General features: G+C 38.9%; 1 protein-coding gene across 3 annotated transcripts in view; it reads left to right on the top strand.

Moving 5' to 3' along the window:
* The first annotated feature begins 584 nt into the window (after positions 1 to 584).
* Positions 585 to 23,759, top strand: part of znf438 (zinc finger protein 438) — a 116,886-nt gene continuing 93,711 nt past the window's right edge. For all 3 annotated transcript variants that reach the window (XM_061965953.1, XM_061965950.1, XM_061965951.1), the window contains exon 1: positions 585 to 826. The gene's annotated coding sequence lies outside the window, so the exon portion shown is untranslated. The remainder of the gene's footprint in view (positions 827 to 23,759) is intronic.

Genomic DNA, 23,759 nt, shown 5'->3' with positions numbered 1-23,759 from the left:
GCCAGAAACTCATCGACTCCATGCCACGCCGCATTAACGCACTAATTGAGGCAAAAGGAGCTCCAACCAAGTATTGAGTATTGTACATGCTCATATTTTTCATTTTCATACTTTTCAGTTGGCCAACATTTCTAAAAATCCCTTTTTTGTATTAGCCTTACACAATATTCTAATTTTGTGACACACGGAATTTTGGATTTTCATTTGTTGCCACTTCAAATCATTAAAATTAAATGAAATAAACATTTGAATGCATCAGTCTGTGTGCAATGAATAAATATAATGTACAAGTTACACCCTTTGAATGCAATTACTGAAATAAATCAAGTTTTTCAAAATATTCTAATTTACTGGCTTTTACCTGTATGTTAAGCGTTAAAGCATATATATCCTACATAAAAGTGGAGTGTCTGAACGCATCACTGTTTTCTTTGGGAGCGTCACGTGACAGCAGCACAGCGGACGCTGATTGGTTGAAGCCTCAGCGTAGACGGACCGTACCATTTCCTCCTACGGGGGTCAGTAGTGGACGGAAGTGGCTATAAAGTATAATTTATGGACTTCTCTGACGTAATACAGGACTTCTTGACAAAATGTAAGAATTTTAATTTCACTTATAAAACGTATAGGAGCCAGTTTATTCATATTCCTCTAAAATAAATATATCTTAATCATATAAACAGCCCGATGAATGGCATTGAAGAGTTGGCCCAAAATGATGCAGGAGCTAAACAGAGATGAAAATGGAGGATTTATTTGCAAGTTTACTGGGAAATGATGCTGCTTAAAGAGTGAAGGCGTCCTCTCCGGCCGTCTGGAGCAGCAGGTGAGACTTTATCACACGAAGTCACGGCGCCCGCTGCCTTGTAAGCCGCGCTAAACGACGCCAAAGCGGGGCTAGTTTGCAGTGTTGTGGCCTTAGCTTCTCCGTGTTAGCTTCCATGTCTCACTTCCTGTTGCGAGTCAACGTCGTCAAAGGACACACACTACAGCGCCGCCGCCGGAAGTGCACACGCAGCAACCTCCTCGTCGGCCGGTGCTGCCAAAGTTAGCGTGTACACTTCGTGCAGGCCTGGTACACAAGCACATACGTCATCCGGGCAGGATTCCCGCGCGAAGCAGCCAAGAAGTGATGTCATTGATGTGACGTCACTGAAGTGGCAGGGCACTTGTTTACAACTTAAGCTAAAATTTTGCAGCCGAACACCTCGGAGTCACATAACTTAGTACTTGACACATGCTAACTGTTAGCATGCTGACGCTAACATGCTAGCGTCCTAACATGGGCATGCTAACATTTTTAAATGTGTATGCTTAACAGTCACCTGACGTGGTCCTTGACACATTCTAACTGTTAGCATGCTAACGCTAACATGCTAGCATAGCAACATAAGCATGTTAACTGTTTGCATGCTAACGCTAACATGCTAGCATAGCAACATAAGCATGTTAACATTTCGCCTAATATTACAACGATTTTGCAGCCAAACACCTCGGAGTCACATAACTTGGTACTTGACACACGCTAACTGTTAGCATGCTAACGCTAACATGCTAGCGTACTAACATGGGCATGCTAACTTTTTTACATGCGTATGCTTAACAGTCACCTGACGTGGTCCTTGACACCTTCTAACGGTTAGCATGCTAACGCTAACATGTTAGCATACTAACATAAGCATTTTAACTGTTAGCATGCTAACGCTAACATGCTAGCATGGCAACATAAGCATGTTAACTTTTCGCCTAATATTACAACGATTTTGCAGCCAAACACCTCGGAGTCACATAACTTGGTACTTGACACATGCTAACTGTTAGCATGCTAATGCTAACATGCTAGCGTACTAACATGGCATGCTAACTTTTTTACATGCGTATGCTTAACAGTCACCCGACGTGGTCCTTGACACCTAACAGTTAGCATGCTAACGCTAACATGCTAGCATAGCAACATAAGCATGTTAACTTTTCGCCTAATATTACAACGATTTTGCAGCCAAACACCTCGGAGTCACATAACTTGGTCCTTGACACATGCTAACTGTTAGCATGCTAATGCTCACATGCTAGCGTACTAACATGGGCATGCTAACTTTTTTACATGCGTATGCTTAACAGTCACCCGACGTGGTCCTTGACACCTTCTAACGGTTAGCATGCTAATGCTAACATGCTAGCATACTAACATAAGCATTTTAACTGTTAGCATGCTGATGCTAACATGCTAGCGTACTAACATGGGCATGCTAACGTGTGTGAATGTGAGTGTGAATGTTGTCTGTCTATCTGTGTTGGCCCTGCGATGAGGAGGCGACTTGTCCAGGGTGTACCCCGCCTTCCGCCCGATTGTAGCTGAGATAGGCTCCAGCGCCCCCCGTGACCCCAAAAGGGAATAAGCGGTAGAAAATGGATGGATGGATGCTTAACAGTCACCCGACGTGGTCCTTGACACATTCTAACTGTTAGCATGCTAACGCTAACATGCTAGCATAGCAACATAAGCATGTTAACTTTTCGCCTAATTTTACAACGATTTTGCAGCCGAACACCTCGGGAGTCACATAACTTAGTACTTGACACATGCTAACTGTTAGCATGCTAACTGTTAGCATGCTAACGCTAACATGCTAGTGTACTAACATGGGCATGCTAACTTTTTTAAATGTGTATGCTTAACAGTCACCCGACGTGGTCTTTAACACCTAACTGTTAGCATGCTAACGCTAACATGCCAGCATAGCAACATAAGCATGTTAACTGTTAGCATGCTAACGCTAACATGCTAGCATAGCAACATAAACACGTTAACTTTTCGCCTAATATTACAACGATTTTGCAGCCAAACACCTCGGAGTCACATAACTTGGTACTTGACACACGCTAACTGTTAGCATGCTAACGCTAACATGCTAGCGTACTAACATGGGCATGCTAACTTGTTTAAATGTGTATGCTTAACAGTCACCTGACGTGGTCCTTGACACCTTCTAACTGTTAGCATACTAACATAAGCATGTTAACTGTTAGCATGCAAACGCTGACATGCTAGCATAGCAACATAAGCATGTTAACTTTTCGCCTAATTTTACAACGATTTTGCATCCGAACACCTCGGAGTCACATAATTTAGTACTTGACACACGCTAACTGTTAGCATGCTAAGGCTAACATGCAAGCATGCTAACATGTGCATGCTAACTTTTTTTACATGCGTATGCTTAACAGTCACCCGACGTGGTCCTTGACACTTTCTAACTGTTAGCATGCTAACGCTAACATGCTAGCATAGCAACATAAGCATGTTAACTGTTAGCATGCTGATGCTAACATGCTAGCGTACTAACATGGGCATGCTAACTTTTTTAAATGTGTATGCTTAACAGTCACCTGACGTGGTCCTTGACACCTTCTAACTGTTAGCATACTAACATAAGCATTTTAACTGTTAGCATGCTAACATGCTAGCATAGCAACATAAGCACGTTAACTTTTCGCCTAATATTACAACGATTTTGCAGCCAAACACCTCGGAGTCACATAACTTGCTACTTGACACACGCTAACTGTTAGCATGCTAAGGCTAACATGCAAGCATGCTAACATGTGCATGCTAACTTTTTTTACATGCGTATGCTTAACAGTCACCCGACGTGGTCCTTGACACCTTCTAACAGTTAGCATGCTAATGCTAACATGCTAGCATACTAACATAAGCATTTTAACTGTTAGCATGCTAACGCTAACATGCTAGCATAGCAACATAAGCATGTTAACTTTTCGCCTAATATTACAACGATTTTGCAGCCGAACACCTCGGGAGTCACATAACTTAGTACTTGACACACGCTAACTGTTAGCATGCTAACGCTAACATGCTAGCGTACTAACATGGGCATGCTAACATTTTTACATGCGTATGCTTAACAGTCACCCGACGTGGTCCTTGACACCTTCTAACGGTTAGCATGCTAATGCTAACATGCTAGCTTAGCAACATAAGCATGTTAACTGTTAGCATGCAAACGCTGACATGCTAGCATAGCAACATAAGCATGTTAACTTTTCGCCTAATATTACAACGATTTTGCAGCCAAACACCTTGGAGTCACATAACTTGGTACTTGACACACGCTAACTGTTAGCATGCTAAGGCTAACATGCAAGCATGCTAACATGTGCATGCTAACTTTTTTTACATGCTTAACAGTCACCCGACGTGGTCCTTGACACCTTCTAACTGTTAGCATGCTAACGCTAACATGTTAGCATACTAACATAAGCATTTTAACTGTTAGCATGCTAACGCTAACATGCTAGCATGGCAACATAAGCATGTTAACTTTTCGCCTAATATTACAACGATTTTGCAGCCAAACACCTCGGGAGTCACATACCTTGGTACTTGACACACGCTAACTGTTAGCATGCTGATGCTAACATGCTAGCGTCCTAACATGGGCATGCTAACATTTTTAAATGTGTATGCTTAACAGTCACCTGACGTGGTCCTTGACACATTCTAACTGTTAGCATGCTAACGCTAACATGCTAGCATAGCAACATAAGCATGTTAACTTTTCGCCTAATTTTACAACGATTTTGCAGCCGAACACCTTGGAGTCACATAACTTAGTCCTTGACACACGCTAACTGTTAGCATGCTGATGCTAACATGCTAGCGTACTAACATGGGCATGCTAACTTTTTTAAATGCGTATGCTTAACAGTCACCTGACGTGGTCCTTAACACCTAACTGTTAGCATGCTAACGCTAACATGCCAGCATAGCAACATAAGCATGTTAACTGTTAGCATGCTAACGCTAACATGCTAGCATAGCAACATAAGCACGTTAACTTTTCGCCTAATATTACAACGATTTTGCAGCCGAACACCTCGGGAGTCACATAACTTAGTACTTGACACATGCTAACTGTTAGCATGCTAAGGCTAACATGCAAGCATGCTAACATGTGCATGCTAACTTTTTTTACATGCGTATGCTTAACAGTCACCCGACGTGGTCCTTGACACCTAACTGTTAGCATGCTAACGCTAACATGCTAGCATAGCAACATAAGCATGTTAACTGTTAGCATGCTAACGCTAACATGCTAGCATAGCAACATAAGCATGTTAACTTTTCGCCTAATTTCACAACGATTTTGCAGCCGAACACCTCGGAGTCACATAACTTAGTCCTTGACACACGCTAACTGTTAGCATGCTGATGCTAACATGCTAGCGTACTAACATGGGCATGCTAACATTTTTAAATGCGTATGCTTAACAGTCACCCGACGTGGTCCTTGACACCTTCTAACCTTTAAAGGGCAACTGCACGTTTTTTTGGAATTTTTGTCTATCATTCACAATCCTACTGTAAGACAACAACACTTGGGTTTTTGATTTTTTTATGCATTCTAAGTTGTAAAATATGGCAAGTACGAGGTGGCTAACGGAGTACACTTAAAGCCCTCTAAAAAATGCCATTCAGATCTGATTTGATTGATTGATTGAAACTTGTATTAGTAGATTGCACAGTACAGTACATAATCCGTACAATTGACCACTAAATGGTAACACTCCAATAAGTTTTTACACTTGTTTAAGTCGGGGTCCACGTTAATCAATTCCTGGTAACTTTAATGTGGGGATCGAACCCACGACCCTGAGATTAAGAGTCTCATGCTCTACCGACTGAGCTAACCGGGCCAATGATGACCTGAATATTAACCAAGTATTAGCATTATTGTTATTATTGACATACTGAGCTGCTGCATCGCCTCTGAGTTGGTGAAAGTTAAGTCTAGATTCCATACATCCATCCATTTTCTACCGCTTATTCCTTTATTCAAGCACGTGAAATTTCCGCATTTTTAAACATTAATTTTAGCGTCAAAATATGACTTTTGTGGCTTTAAAAAAATAATAAAAAATTCACACTAATTTTGTTGAACGCTCGCCTCGGATTTTGAAAAAAACAACAACAATTCCTTTTATATTTGTATGAATTTTGCGACATTCAAGTTGAACTGACTTGTAATTTAAATAATTTTGATTGTATGCATAAGTAATGCATTCAAAAAATAAGAAACAAAATACATTGTCATAATTATTGCAGCAATACAGAAAATGGAGAATATGCCATAAACGACTTGCTTGTGTCGTAATGTTTGGTGCTCATAATTCTGTGGGTTCATGAATGCACCTTGCTCTTCACAACTGTCTTTTGGTGCAGAATGAGGAAGTGCTGTGTCGTCGTCGTGGCGACTAGGGCTGCAGCTAACGATTATTTTTCTATCGATTAATCTATAGATTATTTTTTTCGATTAATCGGTTAATCTATAGATTATTTTTTCGATTAATCTATAGATTATTGTTCCTTTTACCGATTATTTTTTTTATTTAAAATGAAGAGGAAAAAATAAATGTAGGCCAGTTTTTTCAAAAGGCATGGCTTTTATTTACAAAAAAAAAAGTATGGCCACTCAGTCAACATTGACAACAACATGACAAAATATTCTGTAACAATGTAAACATTTAAAACTTTTAACATTTAACAAAATTAAAAGTAGCTTATTTGCTTTTTAATGTGCAAATATAAAAGTAAACATCCAGTGCAAATCTTAATATTCTGGAATAGTATAAGCATTTAAGAAGTAAAAGTATTGCTTATTTTGCTTTAAAATGTGCAAAAATAAAGATAAACATCCAATACAAAAAAGTGCAAAACGGAAATATTCTGTAACAAGTGTAAACATTTCAACAAAAGTAAAAGTATTGCTTATTTGCTAAAATGTGCAAAAATAAAGCTAAACATCCAATGCAAAAAAGTGTACAGTGTAAACATTTCAACAAAAGTAAAAGTATTGCTTATTTTGCTTAATAACACAACAATGATAGTATGATTAAAGTGAAAGTTAATTGTTGGTTTGTACATAGTATATGTAACTGTTAATGTTGTAAAAGGTATTTGCACAACTAATTAACGTTAGCGTTTGTGACACGTCTTGTGCCGTGGGGTTCTTTCAGGACCGACAGACTGAACGCCAGACGGCTTTGCCAGGTTTACAATCTTTTAATTTTACACAAAGTCTTTTCTCTTCCAACTCTTTTCTCTTTCTTTCCTCGCTTTTCAGCTCCTCTTCCTCGCTCGCTCGTCGTCCCCTGTCTCTTGCGGCGTCGCTCCCGGCGCGCCCCGCCTCGCCGCTCGCTCGCCGCCGCCGCCTCTCCACAGCGTTAAAGAGGAGCGCGTCTTTGTAAACACTGAACAGGCACGCCAAACGCGCCTCTCAGAGCGAAACGGTGCTTTAGTTTATGAATTTACAACGCAGATACAAATGACACATTCATGTTTTTGTGTAATGATGACAACGTATACGCACGCGGACGATTGACTTGTTGATGGTGATGGCAAGAACGCTGTCGGGGGTTTTCTTTTCAAATGTTCGTTCATAGCCGTTGTGCTGCTATGATAGGCCATTTCCGCTCGACACAGTGTGCATACAACAACATTATTAGGCCGTTTATTGAAATACTCCCACACTTTTGACGACTTTTGGCGTGCTTTTTTCCCCTCGCTCGCATCGTCTGCTTTGCGCTCCGCCATGACAGTAGTGTGACGTAAATATGCGACGCGCCGACGCACAAAAACGGCGTCGACGTAATTACGTAACCGATGACGTCGACGCGTCGTTTCAGCCTTAGTGGCGACCAATGAGCGCAACACGTATCAATTGTCACTATTACACGGAAGAACAATATAATGTATAAATTCATTAAAAGGAATAGGCGATAGATGATCAATTATTCACTTTAATAGTAAAAGCATGCAATTAACCACGTTAGTGCCGCATAAATTATTGTGTCGCTACTGGTCCCGTGTTTAAAATAAAAAATAATGGTGCCAAAAGCCTTGTCCAACTGACAAACTGTTCATGTTTAAATTCATTTTACTCAGTTATCAGCCTCCTTGACTACTACCGTATTTCCCGGGCTATAGAGTGTACTATTTAAGCTGCACACACCAAATTTCAGAAAAATAAACAGGTATACATATTAAGGCTGAAACGACGCGTCGACGTAGTCGACGTCATCGGTTACGTAAATACGTCGACGTCGTTTTTATGCTTCGACGCGTCGCATATTTACGTCACACTGCCGTCATGGCGGAGCGCAAAGCAGACGATGCGAGCGGTGCGAGCGAGGGGAAAAAAAGCACGCCAAAAGTCGTCAAAAGTGTGGGAGTATTTCAATAAACAAATGTATATAATTCGGCATTATTTCGGCCAGTCGGCTTATAAAATCAGAGCCGATCAGTTTACGTTCGCGCGCAGGTATAACGCGGCGCGCTCCCGTCTCATCTGCTGGTGCGCGAGCCCGGTAATTAGACCGCTGTGTCAAATCAAGGAGTACAAAAGACGCCAGCGCAGAGTGGAAAAAGGTTTAGTTCATTACAGATAACCCAGAGTTGTGCCAAAAGTATGTAAGATTTAATATTTTTACACACGCGGCGATTGAAATACGGACACAGATATTTTTTTTTTTTTTTTTTTTTTTTTTTTTTTTTACACACGTGGCGATTGAAATACAGACAGATATATTTACAGAATTTTTTTTTGTACACACGCGGCGATCGAAATACATATTTATATCAAATTTTTTTTTTTTTTTTTTTTTTTTTTTTTTACACACGCGGCGATTGAAATACGGAGACATATATTTATATATATATATATATTTTTTACACACGCGGCGATCGAAATACGGACACAGATATATTTATAAAAATGTTCTTTTTTTTTTTTTTACACATGCGGCGATTGAAATACGGACACAGATATACATATATATTTTTTTTTTACACAAGCGGCGATTGAAATACGGAGACAGATATATTTATATATATATTTTTTTTTTTACACACGCGGCGATCGAAATACGGACACAGATATATTTATATACATTTTTTTTTTTTTTTTTTTTTTACACACGTGGCGATTGAAATACGGACACAGATATATATTTTTTTGTTACACACGCGGCGATCAAAATACGGACACAGATATATTTATATACATTTTTTTACACACGCGGCGATTGAAATACAGACAGATATATTTATAGAATTTTTTTTTTTACACACGCGGCGATTGAAATAAGGACAGATATATTTATATCAATTTTTTTTTTTTTTTTTTTTTACACACGCGGCGATCGAAATACGGACACAGATATATTTATAAAAATGTTCTTTTTTTTTTTTTTTACACATGCGGCGATTGAAATACGGACACAGATATACATATATATTTTTTTTTTACACACGCGGCGATTGAAATACAGACAGATATATTTATATAATTAATTTTTTTTTTTTTTTTTACACGCGGCGATTGAAATACGGACACAGATATATTTATATATTTTTTTTATTTGTATTTTTACACACGCGGCGATTGAAATACGGACACAGATATATATATATATATTTTTTTTTACACACGTGGCGATTGAAATACAGACAGATATATTTACAGAATTTTTTTTTGTACACACGCGGCGATCGAAATACGGACACATATTTATATCAATTTTTTTTTTTTTTTTTTTTTTACACACGCGGCGATTGAAATACGGAGACATATATTTATATATATATATTTTTTTTTACACACGCGGCGATCGAAATACGGACACAGATATATTTATATAAATTTTTTTATTTATTTTTTTTACACACGTGGCGATTGAAATACGGACACAGATATATATTTTTTTTTAAATTTTTTTTTTACACACGCGGCGATCGAAATACGGACATAGATATATTTATATAAATTTTTTTACACACGCGGCGATTGAAATACAGACAGATATATTTATAGAATTTTTTTTTTACACACGCGGCGATTGAAATAAGGACAGATTTATTTATATCAATTTTTTTTTTTTTTTTTTACACACGCGGCGATTGAAATACGGACACAGGGGGGGGGGGGTTGTGTGCATGTAGCGTGCTTAGTCTGGAGGCTAAATACACACAGTGTGTTATGTAACTGTTGTTTAGTGTTGATATTCTTTGCTTAGTTTGATAAATGTTGGAGCAGTTTGCTTCATCAGGAGGGTGAAGTCGCTCAATTTAAAGTGTTGGATTTAACTGTTGGTGAGGGCGTAGAAAAAGGGGCATTTTTCTACCAGTAGACAGCGTTTAAGATTGAGTGTTTCACTGCTAAATTAATAATATATTTATATTGAATATGGATTTTAAATATGTATCTAAATAGGTGGTTAATTGGTTAGGTATTTATGTATTTGCATATTGGGTTTTCTGCTGCATTTATCTATTGTGTTTCTGGTGTTAAATGTATTTTATATGTATCTTGGTGCAATTATGTTGAGACAATTTATTTAAAATCTGTTTTAACGTAAAGGGAAAAGATGTGTCCATTTTCTTGCACTTGTTTAATGGTTAAGAGTTTGATAGCCTAATTAATAATTGTAAATTATGGTATTGATAATTGATTGATTTTTTTACAGCATGTTAATCTTGTGGTGTTTTGTCCTTAAAGGTTTTTCACCTACTAAAGAAGCTAAAGGCTACTAAAGGCTACTAATGACAGCTAAAGAAACTAAAGTCTACTAACACTGCTAAAGACTGCTAAAAAGACTAAAGAAGAAAAAAGAAGCTGTTTCTTCATTGGATAAACTGTTGCAAACTAAAGGAAAATAAAAGGAATAAGTAACTACGGTCTGGTCTTTTGAGTGAAATCCAGAAGCCACATTCAGCATTGGTACATCCCTTCAAGTGTGGGATAAGCACAGCGAAAAAAGCAAAACACTTGACAGTTGTTGTATGCACACTGTGTCGAGCGGAAATGGCCTATCATAGCAGCACGACGGCTATGAAGGAACATTTGAAAAGAAAACACCCGACAGCGTTCTTGCCATCACCATCAACTAGTCAATCGTCCGCGTGAGTATACGTTGTCATCATTACACAAAAACATGAATGTGTCATTTGTATCTGCGTTGTAAATTCATAAACTAAAACACTGTTTCGCTCTGAGAGGCGCGTTTGGCGTGCCTGTTCAGTGTTTACAAAGACGCGCTCCTCTTTAACGCTAACGTTAACTAGTTGTGCAAATACCTTTTACAACATTAACAGTTACATATACTATGTACAAACCAACAATTAACTTTCACTTTAATCATACTATCATTGTTGCGTTATTAAGCAAAATAAGCAATACTTTTACTTTTGTTGAAATGTTTACACTGTTACAGAATATTTCCTTTTGCACTTTTTTGTATTGGATGTTTATCTTTATTTTTGCACATTTTAAAGCAAAATAAGCAATGCTTTTACTTTTTAAATGCTTATACTATTGCAGAATATTAAGATTTGCACTGGATGTTTACTTTTATATTTGCACATTAAAAAGCAAATAAGCTACTTTTAATTTTGTTAAATGTTAAAAGTTTTAAATGTTTACATTGTTACAGAATATTTTGTCATGTTGTTGTCAATGTTGACTGAGTGGCCATACTTTTTTTTTTGTAAATAAAAGTCATGCCTTTTGAAAAAACTGGCCAACATTTATTTTTTCATCTTCATTTTAAATTAAAAAAAAAATCGGTAAAAGGAAAAATAATCTATAGATTAATAGAAAAAATAATCTATAGATTAACCGATTAATCGAAAAAATAATCTATAGATTAATCGATAGAAAAATAATCGTTAGCTGCAGCCTTAATTACGGAATTCCTGGAATTTCGGGAAAACCGGGAATTTTTCCAGTTCAAAAACAACTTTGTTTGTTTGTCCTGATTAAGAGGAATGTTTTGACGGTAGGACGGTTGAAGTGGGTTGAAAAATGTGGAAGGAGTAGTCGCCAGAAAAAAGGGTGGAAATAGAGCTTTGGAAAACCAGGAATTCTGGAAAATCCTGGAATTTTTTTTAACTCGGAAAAGGGGTACTTTGAGTTTCCAGAATGGTGGAATGGTTTGAATAGGTTGAAAATGTGGAACTATTGAAAGTTAGAAAAATGGGCAATTCATTTTGAATGGGAAAAATGTCCCGGAATTTGGGGAAATCTGGGAATTTTTGGAACTTGTCAATGGAAAGCCCGCAATTCCCAAACAAGCTGAACAGTTTGTCCATATTTGGAGCATTCACGCAATAATAAATAGATGAATTTTGTAGAAAAACATGTGTGAATGTTTTGAGCATTGACACAATGAAGATGTTTCATGAAAGTAGTGCCGCAGAGACGACACACTGACAGGAGAAGATGTGGGGCTTTAGTTTTCCTTTCCAGGTACAAAATATCATTCTCACTGCTGCCAGGAAGCCACTTTTTTGTCACATTAGCGAAGCTGTAAAGGTCAGCAAACCCCGCATGTTGCAACTCCTGCAGGAAGTTTGCATTTCACACCCTTCAGACCTTCTGAGCACTTTCCAACTGACTGGCTGGCTGTCATGGCGTGTTGACCCAAAGATGGTGAATTTAACCTGCACTTGCCCCAAATGGCGTGCAGGACACCCACCGCTGTCAGCCATTTTTATACTCTGGCTGATGGAGCACAAAGAACTGGAGAATTCTTCACCTCCTTCTTGAAAATAATGTACACATTCAAAAAACAAAAACAGTACAACTGTATTTTCCGGACTATCTATTACATTTTAGAAGAAATAAAAATATGTTCCATATATAAGCCGCACCGGACTATAAGTGGCAGATATATACGTTGTGAAATAAGTTATTTATACTAAGGCTGCAGCTAACGATTATTTTTCTATCGATTAATCTATAGATTATTTTTTCGATTAATCGGTTAATCTATAGATTATTTTTTCGATTAATCTATAGATTATTTTTCCTTTTACCGATTTTTTTTTAAATTTAAAATGAAGAGGAAAAAATAAATGTAGGCCAGTTTTTTCAAAAGGCATGGCTTTTATTTACAAAAAAAAAAGTATGGCCACTAGTCAGTCAACATTGACAACAACATGACAAAATATTCTGTAACAATGTAAACATTTAAAACTTTTAACATTTAACAAAATTAAAAGTAGCTTATTTGCTTTTTAATGTGCAAATATAAAAGTAAACATCCAGTGCAAATCTTAATATTCTGCAATAGTATAAGCATTTAAAAAGTAAAAGTATTGCTTATTTTGCTTTAAAATGTGCAAAAATAAAGATAAACATCCAATACAAAAAAGTGCAAAACGGAAATATTCTGTAACAAGTGTAAACATTTCAACAAAAGTAAAAGTATTGCTTATTTGCTAAAATGTGCAAAAATAAAGCTAAACATCCAATACAAAAAAGTGTACAGTGTAAACATTTCAACAAAAGTAAAAGTATTGCTTATTTTGCTTAATAACACAACAATGATAGTATGATTAAAGTGAAAGTTAATTGTTGGTTTGTACATAGTATATGTAACTGTTAATGTTGTAAAAGGTATTTGCACAACTAATTAACGTTAGCGTTTGTGACACGTCTTGTGCCGTGGGGTTCTTTCAGGACCGACAGACTGAACGCCAGACGGCTTTGCCAGGTTTACAATCTTTTAATTTTACACAAAGTCTTTTCTCTTCCAACTGCGCCGATCGCGCACCTGGGCACGATTGCGGCGTCGCTCCCGGCGCGCCCCGCCTCGCCGCTCGCTCGCCGCCGCCGCCTCTCCACAGCGTTAAAGAGGAGCGCGTCTTTGTAAACACTGAACAGGCACGCCAAACGCGCCTCTCAGAGCGAAACGGTGCTTTAGTTTATGAATTTACAACGCAGATACAAATGACACATTCATGTTTTTGTGTAATGATGACAACGTATACGCACGCGGACGATTGACTTGTTGATGGTGATGGCAAGAACGCTGTCGGGGGTTTTCTTTTCAAATGTTCGTTCATAGCCGTTGTGCTGCTATGATAGGCCATTTCCGCTCGACACAGTGTGCATACAACAACATTATTAGGCCGTTTATTGAAATACTCCCACACTTTTGACGACTTTTGGAGTGCTTTTTTCCCCTCGCTCGCATCGTCTGCTTTGCGCTCCGCCATGACAGTAAAGTAGTGTGACGTAAATATGCGACGCGCCGACGCACAAAAACGGCGTCGACGTATTTACGTAACCGATGACGTCGACTATGTCGACGCGTCGTTTCAGCCTTATTTACAAGTATGTTATGAAACCCGCGGGCCGCACTAACATTCAATTTATATATTAAGGTGTGGGCCGTGTGTCTGAAACCCTTGGTTTATACATAGCACAAAGCTAAAAAAAACTTTGTATGCAGTGTTATTTCATTTTAAAATTCAAAAGATTTTTGTGGCTCCCATTGTTTTCTTTGATTTGTGAAACTGGTCAAAATGGCTCTTTGACTGGTAAAGGTTGCCGACCCCTGGTCTAGTCTTTTACGTGAATGAGATCAATAATATTATTTCATATTTTACGCTAATGTGTTCATCATTTCACACATAAGTCGCTCCTGAGTATAAGTCGCACCCCTGGCCAAACTATGAAAAAAAACTGCGACTTATAGTCCAAAAAAATACGGTACCTTAATTGTTTCTAAACGGTGTCTGTAACAAGGCAGTAAAACGGCTGATCAAACAAAACAGAAGTCATGGTCATGGACCCACTAGCTGCGCAAGCTAGCTCTCCAATCAGCTAAACAGACTCAATAACTCCACGGTGACGTTTTGGTGAATTTACAAAAGTGAAACAATAACAAAAGAATGCCATTGTAAGTTAATAATACTAACACAGACACTTGTAAACCTGTTAGCATATTATGTATTGAAATACTTTTTGGTACCAGTACCAAAATATTGGTATCGGTACAACCTTACTGTACAGTACTGTAAACAAAACAAAAACATTAAAACAACAACCTGTAAACGGAAAAACATGCACAGTAAATGAAAAAAAAAAAAGTCCTGTAAATGAACAAAAACACAGATGAACGATGAGAAAAAACAACTTCTACTACACCAGTGGTTCTCAAACTTTTTTTGTCATCCCCCACTTTGGACAAGGGGGAGTTTTCAAGCCCCACCTGCCCCCATCGCCCCAACAGAGCGCTAATGCCAAGCTTTAACATTTTCAAATTTATTGAACATCAAGTTGTATACATTCAAACTCAATAACATAAAATAACATCAAGTTCAATAATAAATAAAATAACTTCCATCCAGTTCAATGATAAATAAAACAAAAGTGTTATAACTTGCATCAAGTTCAATAATAAATCAAAAAAGTGGTATAACTTGCATCAAGTTCAATAATAAATCAAAAAAAGTGTTATAACTTGCATCACGTTCAATAATAAATAAAAAAAAGTGTTATAACTTGCATCAAGTTCAATAATAAATCAAATAAAAGTGTTATAACTTGCATCAAGTTCAATAATAAATCAAAAAAAGTGTTATAACTTGCATCAAGTTCAATATTATAATATTAATATTATATAATATTATATATATTATATTATATATATTATATTATATATATTATATAATATTATATATATATATATATATATATATATATATATATATATATATATATATATATATATATATATAATAATATATAATAATATTATATTAATATTAATATAAAGCCTACAGTAAAAATAAGTACCGGTAATTTCCATTTATTTATATAGCGGATTTCACAGACAGAATCACAAAGTGATTTACAGTGTGTATAGAAAATGAAAGCATAGTAAAAAAAATAATCTAAGAATATAATAATAAAAAAAAAATTTAAAGTGAAATTTCCTCCCGTTCCTCGCGCCCCACCTGTCATGTCTCTATTCCCCACCAGTGGGGCGCGCCCCACACTTTGAGAAACACTGTACTACACAGATTTGACTTAAAGCGGGTCTTTTTTGTAACGTAACCCCCGCGTTAAAGGAGGGAACACTACTTTATTTACAATAACATTTACTCATGGATTTGACAAAGAAGTGATTACTGCCTCCACCTCCACGCCTCACACTACTTAATACATATCATCCACGGCCTGGCCAGGCACAGGACTCTCCACTTCTCCCACTACTTCAGAATCAGAATCAGAATCAGCTTTATTGTCATTACGCAAGGTAACGAGATTGAGGCCATTCCATACAGTGCGATGTGTGCATGCTAGAAAAACAATGTGCAAATATATAAAAATTTAAAAAAATGTAGAAGTGCAATGAATATGGTGTGAAATGAATATATACATGAAAAAACAAAACAAAAACAGGGTGGTTGGTGGAATGGGTTATTGCACCGATGAGAAGGCAGTTATGAGGGACAATGGGGCAGTCCGTTCAGGATGGTTATGGCCCTGGGGAAGAAGCTGTTCTTTAGCCTGTTTGTTTTGGTTTTTAATGCACCTGTAGCGCTTCCCAGAGGGCAGCAGGTGGAACAGGTCAGAGCCAGGGTGGGTGCTGTCTTTGATGATGGCACTGGCTCTGTTGAGGCAGCGGGAGGTGTAGATGTCCGTCAGAGAGGGGAGAGGGCGGCCGATGATCTTCTGAGATAGATATCTGAATAGATATCATCCACGGCCTGGCCAGGCACAGGACTCGCCACTTCTCCCACTACTTAATAGATATCATCCACGGCCTGGCCAGGCACAGGACTCGCCACTCCTCCCACTACTTAATACATATCATCCACGGCCTGGCCAGGCACAGGACTCGCCACTCCTCCCACTACTTAATACGTATCATCCACGGCCTGGCCAGGCACAGGACTCGCCACTCCTCCCACTACTTAATACATATCATCCACGGCCTGGCCAGGCACAGGACTCGCCACCTTCCCAAGAGTTCCTGATGGCAGCAAACATCCCCCGAACTCCTGCTTCTTGTCCAGAAAATCTTGCCAACTGAGTTGAGTCAATTTGATGAATATTTGGGTGCAAAAGGGAGGCAAGAAGCAAAGCAGGAGAGATCAGGGAGAGGGAAAGGAATGTGACCGCCTTCGCTGAGAGCCAGAGTGCTAAGTAAAAGTGTATTGTTGTTACTGCTCACTGAGACATGGAGGAGTGCGTCACAGTTGGACGGTGACAACATCGTTCATCATGTGTGCTCCCGCCTCTCAGGGGCGCGTCATGCACGATTGCTGTAAGCCAAGAGCCCCTCCCCTGTGTCACACTTTCATCCATGACTAAGGCTTGGCGTGTAACCGCGGCACCGTGCGTAAACATAACGGGGCGCCGCGCAGCTGCTTGTGATGTTGACTCTGGCTGGAGAGCAGCTACACCGCCACGTGTCATGTGGCGAGATGAGGACGGCAACTTTGATGATTGCCTTGTTTCCGCTCAGTCGTTACCAGCATCATGTTACCACCATCATGTTACCGCCATCATGTTACCACCATCATGTTACCGCCATCACGTTACCGCCATCACGTTACCGCCATCATGTTACCGCCATCATGTTACCGCCATCATGTTACCACCATCATGTTACCGCCATCATGTTACCAGCATCATGTTACCGCCATCACGTTACCGCCATCACGTTACAAGCATCATGTTACCGCCATCACGTTACCGCCATCATGTTACCACCATCATGTTACCACCATCACGTTACAAGCATCATGTTACCACCTTCATGTTACCACCATCATGTTACAAGCATCATGTTACCACCATCATGTTACCACCATCATGTTACAAGCATCATGTTACAAGCATCATGTTACCACCATCATGTTACCGCCATCATGTTACCGCCATCATGTTACCACCATCACGTTACAAGCATCATGTTACCACCTTCATGTTACCACCATCATGTTACAAGCATCATGTTACCACCATCATGTTACCACCATCATGTTACCAGCATCATGTTACAAGCATCATGTTACAAGCATCATGTTACCACCATCATGTTACCACCATCATGTTACCACCATCATGTTACCACCATCATGTTACAAGCATCATGTTACAAGCATCATGTTACAAGCATCATGTTACCGCCATCATGTTACCGCCATCATGTTACCGCCATCATGTTACCAGCATCATGTTACCGCCATCATGTTACCGCCATCATGTTACCGCCATCATGTTACCGCCATCATGTTACCGCCATCATGTTACCACCATCATGTTACCAGCATCATGTCACCAGCATCACGTCTCCACCATCATGTTACCGCCATCATGTTAGAAGCATCATGTTACACCATTATGTTACCAGCATCATGTTACCAGCATCATGTTACCAGCATCATGTTACCGCCATCATGTTACCACCATCATGTTACCACCATCATGTAACCAGCATCATGTTACCGCGATCATGTTACCGCCATCATGTTACACCATCATGTTACCGCCATCATATTACCCCCATCATGTTACCCCCATCATGTTACCAGCATCATGTTTCCGCCATCATGTTACCCCCATCATGTTACCGCCATCATGTTACCCCCATCATGTTACCAGCATCATGTTACCACCATCATGTTACCGCCATCACGTTACCACCATCACGTTACAAGCATCATGTTACCACCTTCATGTTACCACCATCATGTTACAAGCATCATGTTACCACCATCATGTTACCGTTATCATGTTACCACCATCACGTTACCACCATCACGTTACCGCCATCATGTTACCACCATCATGTTACCGCCATCACATTACCGCCATCACGTTACCGCCATCATGTTACCACCATCACGTTACCGCCATCACATTACCGCCATCACGTTACCACCATCATGTTACCACCATCATGTTACCACCATCATGTTACCACCATCATGTTACCATCATCATGTTAGAAGCATTATGTTACACCATTATGTTACCACCATCATGTTACCACCATCATGTTACAAGCATCATGTTACAAGCATCATGTTACCACCATCATGTTACCGCCATCATGTTACCGCCATCATGTTACCGCCATCATGTTACCACCATCACGTTACCACCATCATGTTACCGCCATCATGTTACCGCCATCACATTACCGCCATCACGTTACCACCATCATGTTACCAGCATCATGTTACCAGCATCATGTTACCGCCATCATGTTACCGCCATCATGTTACCACCATCATGTTACCACATCATGTTACTGCCATCATTTTACCGCCATCATGTTACCGCCATCATGTTACCACCATCATGTTACCATCATCACGTTACCACCATCACGTTACCACCATCACTTTACCGCCATCATGTTACCGCCCTCATGTTACCACCTTCATGTTACCAGCATCATGTTGCCGTTATCATGTTACCGTCATCATGTTACCACCATCATGTTACCACCATCATGTTACAGTTATCATGTTACCGCCATCATGTTACAAGCATCATGTTACCACCATCACGTTACCGCCATCATGTAACTGCCATCATGTTATCACCATCATGTTACCAGCATCATGTTACCACCATCATGTTACCACCATCATGTTACCACCATCATGTTACCGCCATCACGTTACCACCATCATGTTACCGCCATCATGTTACCACCATCATGTTACCACCATCATGTTACCACCATCATGTTACCACCATCATGTTACCGCCATCACGTTACCACCATCATGTTACCAGCATCATGTTACCACCATCATGTTACCACCATCATGTTACCACCATCACGTTACCGCCATCATGTAACTGCCATCATGTTATCACCATCATGTTACCAGCATCATGTTACCACCATCATGTTACCACCATCATGTTACCGCCATCATGTTACCGCCATCATGTTATCGCCATCATGATACCACCATCATGTTACCACCATCATGTTACCGCCATCACGTTACCGCCATCACGTTACCGCCATCATGTTACCACCATCATGTTACCGCCATCACATTACCGTTATCACGTTACCGTTATCATGTTACCGTTATCATGTTACCGCCATCATGTTACCACCATCATGTTACCAGCATCATGTTACCACCATCATGTTAATGTTATCATGTTACCACCATCATATTACCGTTATCATGTTACTGTTATTATGTTACTGTTATCATGTTACTGTTATCATGTTACAGTTATCATGTTACAGTTATCATGTTACTGTTATCATGTTACTGTTATCATGTTACCGCCATCATGTTACCAGCATCATGTTATTGCCATCATGTTACCACCATCATGTTACCGCCATCATGTTACCACCATCATGTATCATGTTATCGTTATGTTACCGTTATCATGTTACCGCCATCATGTTACCACCATCATGTTATCGCCATCACGTTAGACTGCCTACAATATTGTGTAGACTGCCTACAATATTGTGTAGACTGCCTACAATATTGTGTAGACTGCCTACAATATTGTGTAGACTGCCTACAATATTGTGTAGACTGTCTACAATATTGTGTAGACTGTCTACAATATTGTGTAGACTGCCTACAATATTGTGTAGACTGTCTACAATATTGTGTAGACTGCCTACAATATTGTGTAGACTGCCTACAATATTGTGTAGACTGCCTACAATATTGTGTAGACTGTCTACAATATTGTGTAGACTGTCTACAATATTGTGTAGACTGCCTACAATATTGTGTAGAACATTGCATGAGAAAACTGAATCAAACTTTAATTTCCAGACAAAATCTCTCTTTTGCAACTTGGGGAAGACAAGATGAAAAGTGATATCAAGTTTGCATGCTCTTTACTCTCCAATTGGTCCAAACTATTGAAGTAGTTAAAAATTTAAAAAAAAATGTATGTACTTTTTGTGTGAGTGAGTGTGTGCTGACGGTTAAGTGCTGCTGAAAGACGAGTGTGTGGAGTGCTGAAGTTGAACAAGGAAAGCACATCTGAAGTGTGAATAATGAATGGAGAGCATATGGTGGATGGAAAGAGGAGTCTGAGGTCTGCTAACAAACTAACACCACTTCATGTTTGAGGCCTAAACATAGACTTGACTGCAGTCATTTTATTGTCTTCATGCTTTGACATGTTGGTGCCTTTTGGGAACTCACTTTATTGTTTGTGTCGTAAATAGGGCTGCAGCTAACGATTATTTTTCTATCGATTAATCTATAGATTATTTTTTTTTCGATTAATCGGTTAATCTATAGATTATTTTTTCGATTAATCTATAGATTATTTTTCCTTTTACCGATTTTTTTTTAAATTTAAAATGAAGAGGAAAAAATAAATGTAGGCCAGTTTTTTCAAAAGGCATGGCTTTTATTTACAAAAAAAAAAAGTATGGCCACTCAGTCAACATTGACAACAACATGACAAAATATTCTGTAACAATGTAAACATTTAAAACTTTTAACATTTAACAAAATTAAAAGTAGCTTATTTGCTTTTTAATGTGCAAATATAAAAGTAAACATCCAGTGCAAATCTTAATATTCTGGAATAGTATAAGCATTTCAAAAGTAAAAGTATTGCTTATTTTGCTTTAAAATGTGCAAAAATAAAGATAAACATCCAATACAAAAAAGTGCAAAACGGAAATATTCTGTAACAAGTGTAAACATTTCAACAAAAGTAAAAGTATTGCTTATTTGCTAAAATGTGCAAAAAATAAAGCTAAACATCCAATACAAAAAAGTGTACAGTGTAAACATTTCAACAAAAGTAAAAGTATTGCTTATTTTGCTTAATAACACAACAATGATAGTATGATTAAAGTGAAAGTTAATTGTTGGTTTGTACATAGTATATGTAACTGTTAATGTTGTAAAAGGTATTTGCACAACTAATTAACGTTAGCGTTTGTGACACGTCTTGTGCCGTGGGGTTCTTTCAGGACCGACAGACTGAACGCCAGACGGCTTTGCCAGGTTTACAATCTTTTAATTTTACACAAAGTCTTTTCTCTTCCAACTGCGCGGATCGCGCACCTGGGCACGATTGCGGCGTCGCTCCCGGCGCGCCCCGCCTCGCCGCTCGCTCGCCGCCGCCGCCTCTCCACAGCGTTAAAGAGGAGCGCGTCTTTGTAAACACTGAACAGGCACACCAAACGCGCCTCTCAGAGCGAAACGGTGCTTTAGTTTATGAATTTACAACGCAGATACAAATGACACATTCATGTTTTTGTGTAATGATGACAACGTATACGCACGCGGACGATTGACTTGTTGATGGTGATGGCAAGAACGCTGTCGGGGGTTTTCTTTTCAAATGTTCGTTCATAGCCGTTGTGCTGCTATGATAGGCCATTTCCGCTCGACACAGTGTGCATACAACAACATTATTATGCCGTTTATTGAAATACTCCCACACTTTTGACGACTTTTGGCGTGCTTTTTTCCCCTCGCTCGCATCGTCTGCTTTGCGCTCCGCCATGACAGTAGTGTGACGTAAATATGCGACGCGCCGACGCACAAAAACGGCGTCGACGTATTTACGTAACCGATGACGTCGACTACGTCGACGCGTCGTTTCAGCCTTAATCGTAAATCTTCTGCAGCATTTAAGTTATGCACAATAGGTTTTTTTATGCATCCAACTACTAATACTCCGCTTATAAGAAAGTGATTCATGTGTTTTTGAAAAACTTGCTCAGGTGTCCTTGAACAAACTAATGTTGTTGACTGGCAAACATCTCCAAGCACAAACTTTTTAAGACCACTAAAAAACCCCCAAATATGACAATTACAGTTGATTTGTTCCAAGGAATTCCAAGCATCATGTAATCATCCCGACAACTCTTCTTGTACGCCATCGTCCTCCATCTAAAGCATGTTGTTTCAATTGAATATTGGTTTGATAATGACAACATTTCAACGGTCAAATCAACGTCAGAACCTGACATTGATTAAACGCTGTCAACAAACATGTTGTTTCAACGTTGTATTTGTGTTGTAGACAGAGGTGGGTAGTAACGCGCTACATTTACTCCGTTACATCTACTTGAGTAACTTTTGGGATAAATTGTACTTCTAAGAGTAGTTTTAATGCAACATACTTTTACTTTTACTTGAGTATATTTATAGAGAAGAAACGCTACTTTTACTCCGCTACTTTTATCTACATTCAGCTCGCTACTCGCTACTAATTTTTATCGATCTGTTAATGCACGCTTTGTTTGTTTTGGTCTGTCAGACAGACCTTCATAGTGCCTGCGTTTCAACAAATACAGTCACTGGTGACGTTCACTCCGTTCCACCAATCAGATGCAGTCACTGGTGACGTTGGACCAATCAAACAGAGCCAGTGGTCACATGACCCGACCTAAACAAGTTGAAAAACTTATTGGGGTGTTACCATTTAGTGGTCAATTGTACGGAATATGTACTGTACTGTGCAATCTACTAATAAAAGTTCCAATCAATCAATCAAAAATGTGAATGAAAAAAGACAATTTTTTTATTTCAACCGTACATCCCGTCAAAAGCCTAAAGACTGACCGCACAGTTCCTGTCTTCACAATAAAAGTGCCGCTCCATCGCGCCTGCGCTTTCAAAACAAGAGTCTCCGAAAGCCAGCGCAAACAAGCTAGCAAGCTACGGAGTTTGCCGCCAATGTATTTCTTGTAAAGTGTATAAAAACGAATATGGAAGCTGGACAAATAAGATGCCAAAAACCAACCACTTTCATGTGGTATTAGACAGAAAGGAGGAACTTTTACTTAATACTTAATACACCAACTTATATTCTTGTCTTCATGAAAGAAAGGAATCTATATGTGTTAAACATGCATGTATATTCATTAAAACACCTTTAACATGTAAACAAAAACGG

Source organism: Nerophis lumbriciformis, linkage group LG07 (genome assembly GCF_033978685.3).
Source record: "Nerophis lumbriciformis linkage group LG07, RoL_Nlum_v2.1, whole genome shotgun sequence".
In the NCBI taxonomy this organism is placed as follows: domain Eukaryota; kingdom Metazoa; phylum Chordata; class Actinopteri; order Syngnathiformes; family Syngnathidae; genus Nerophis; species Nerophis lumbriciformis.
This window is presented reverse-complemented; position numbering and strand designations above follow the sequence as displayed.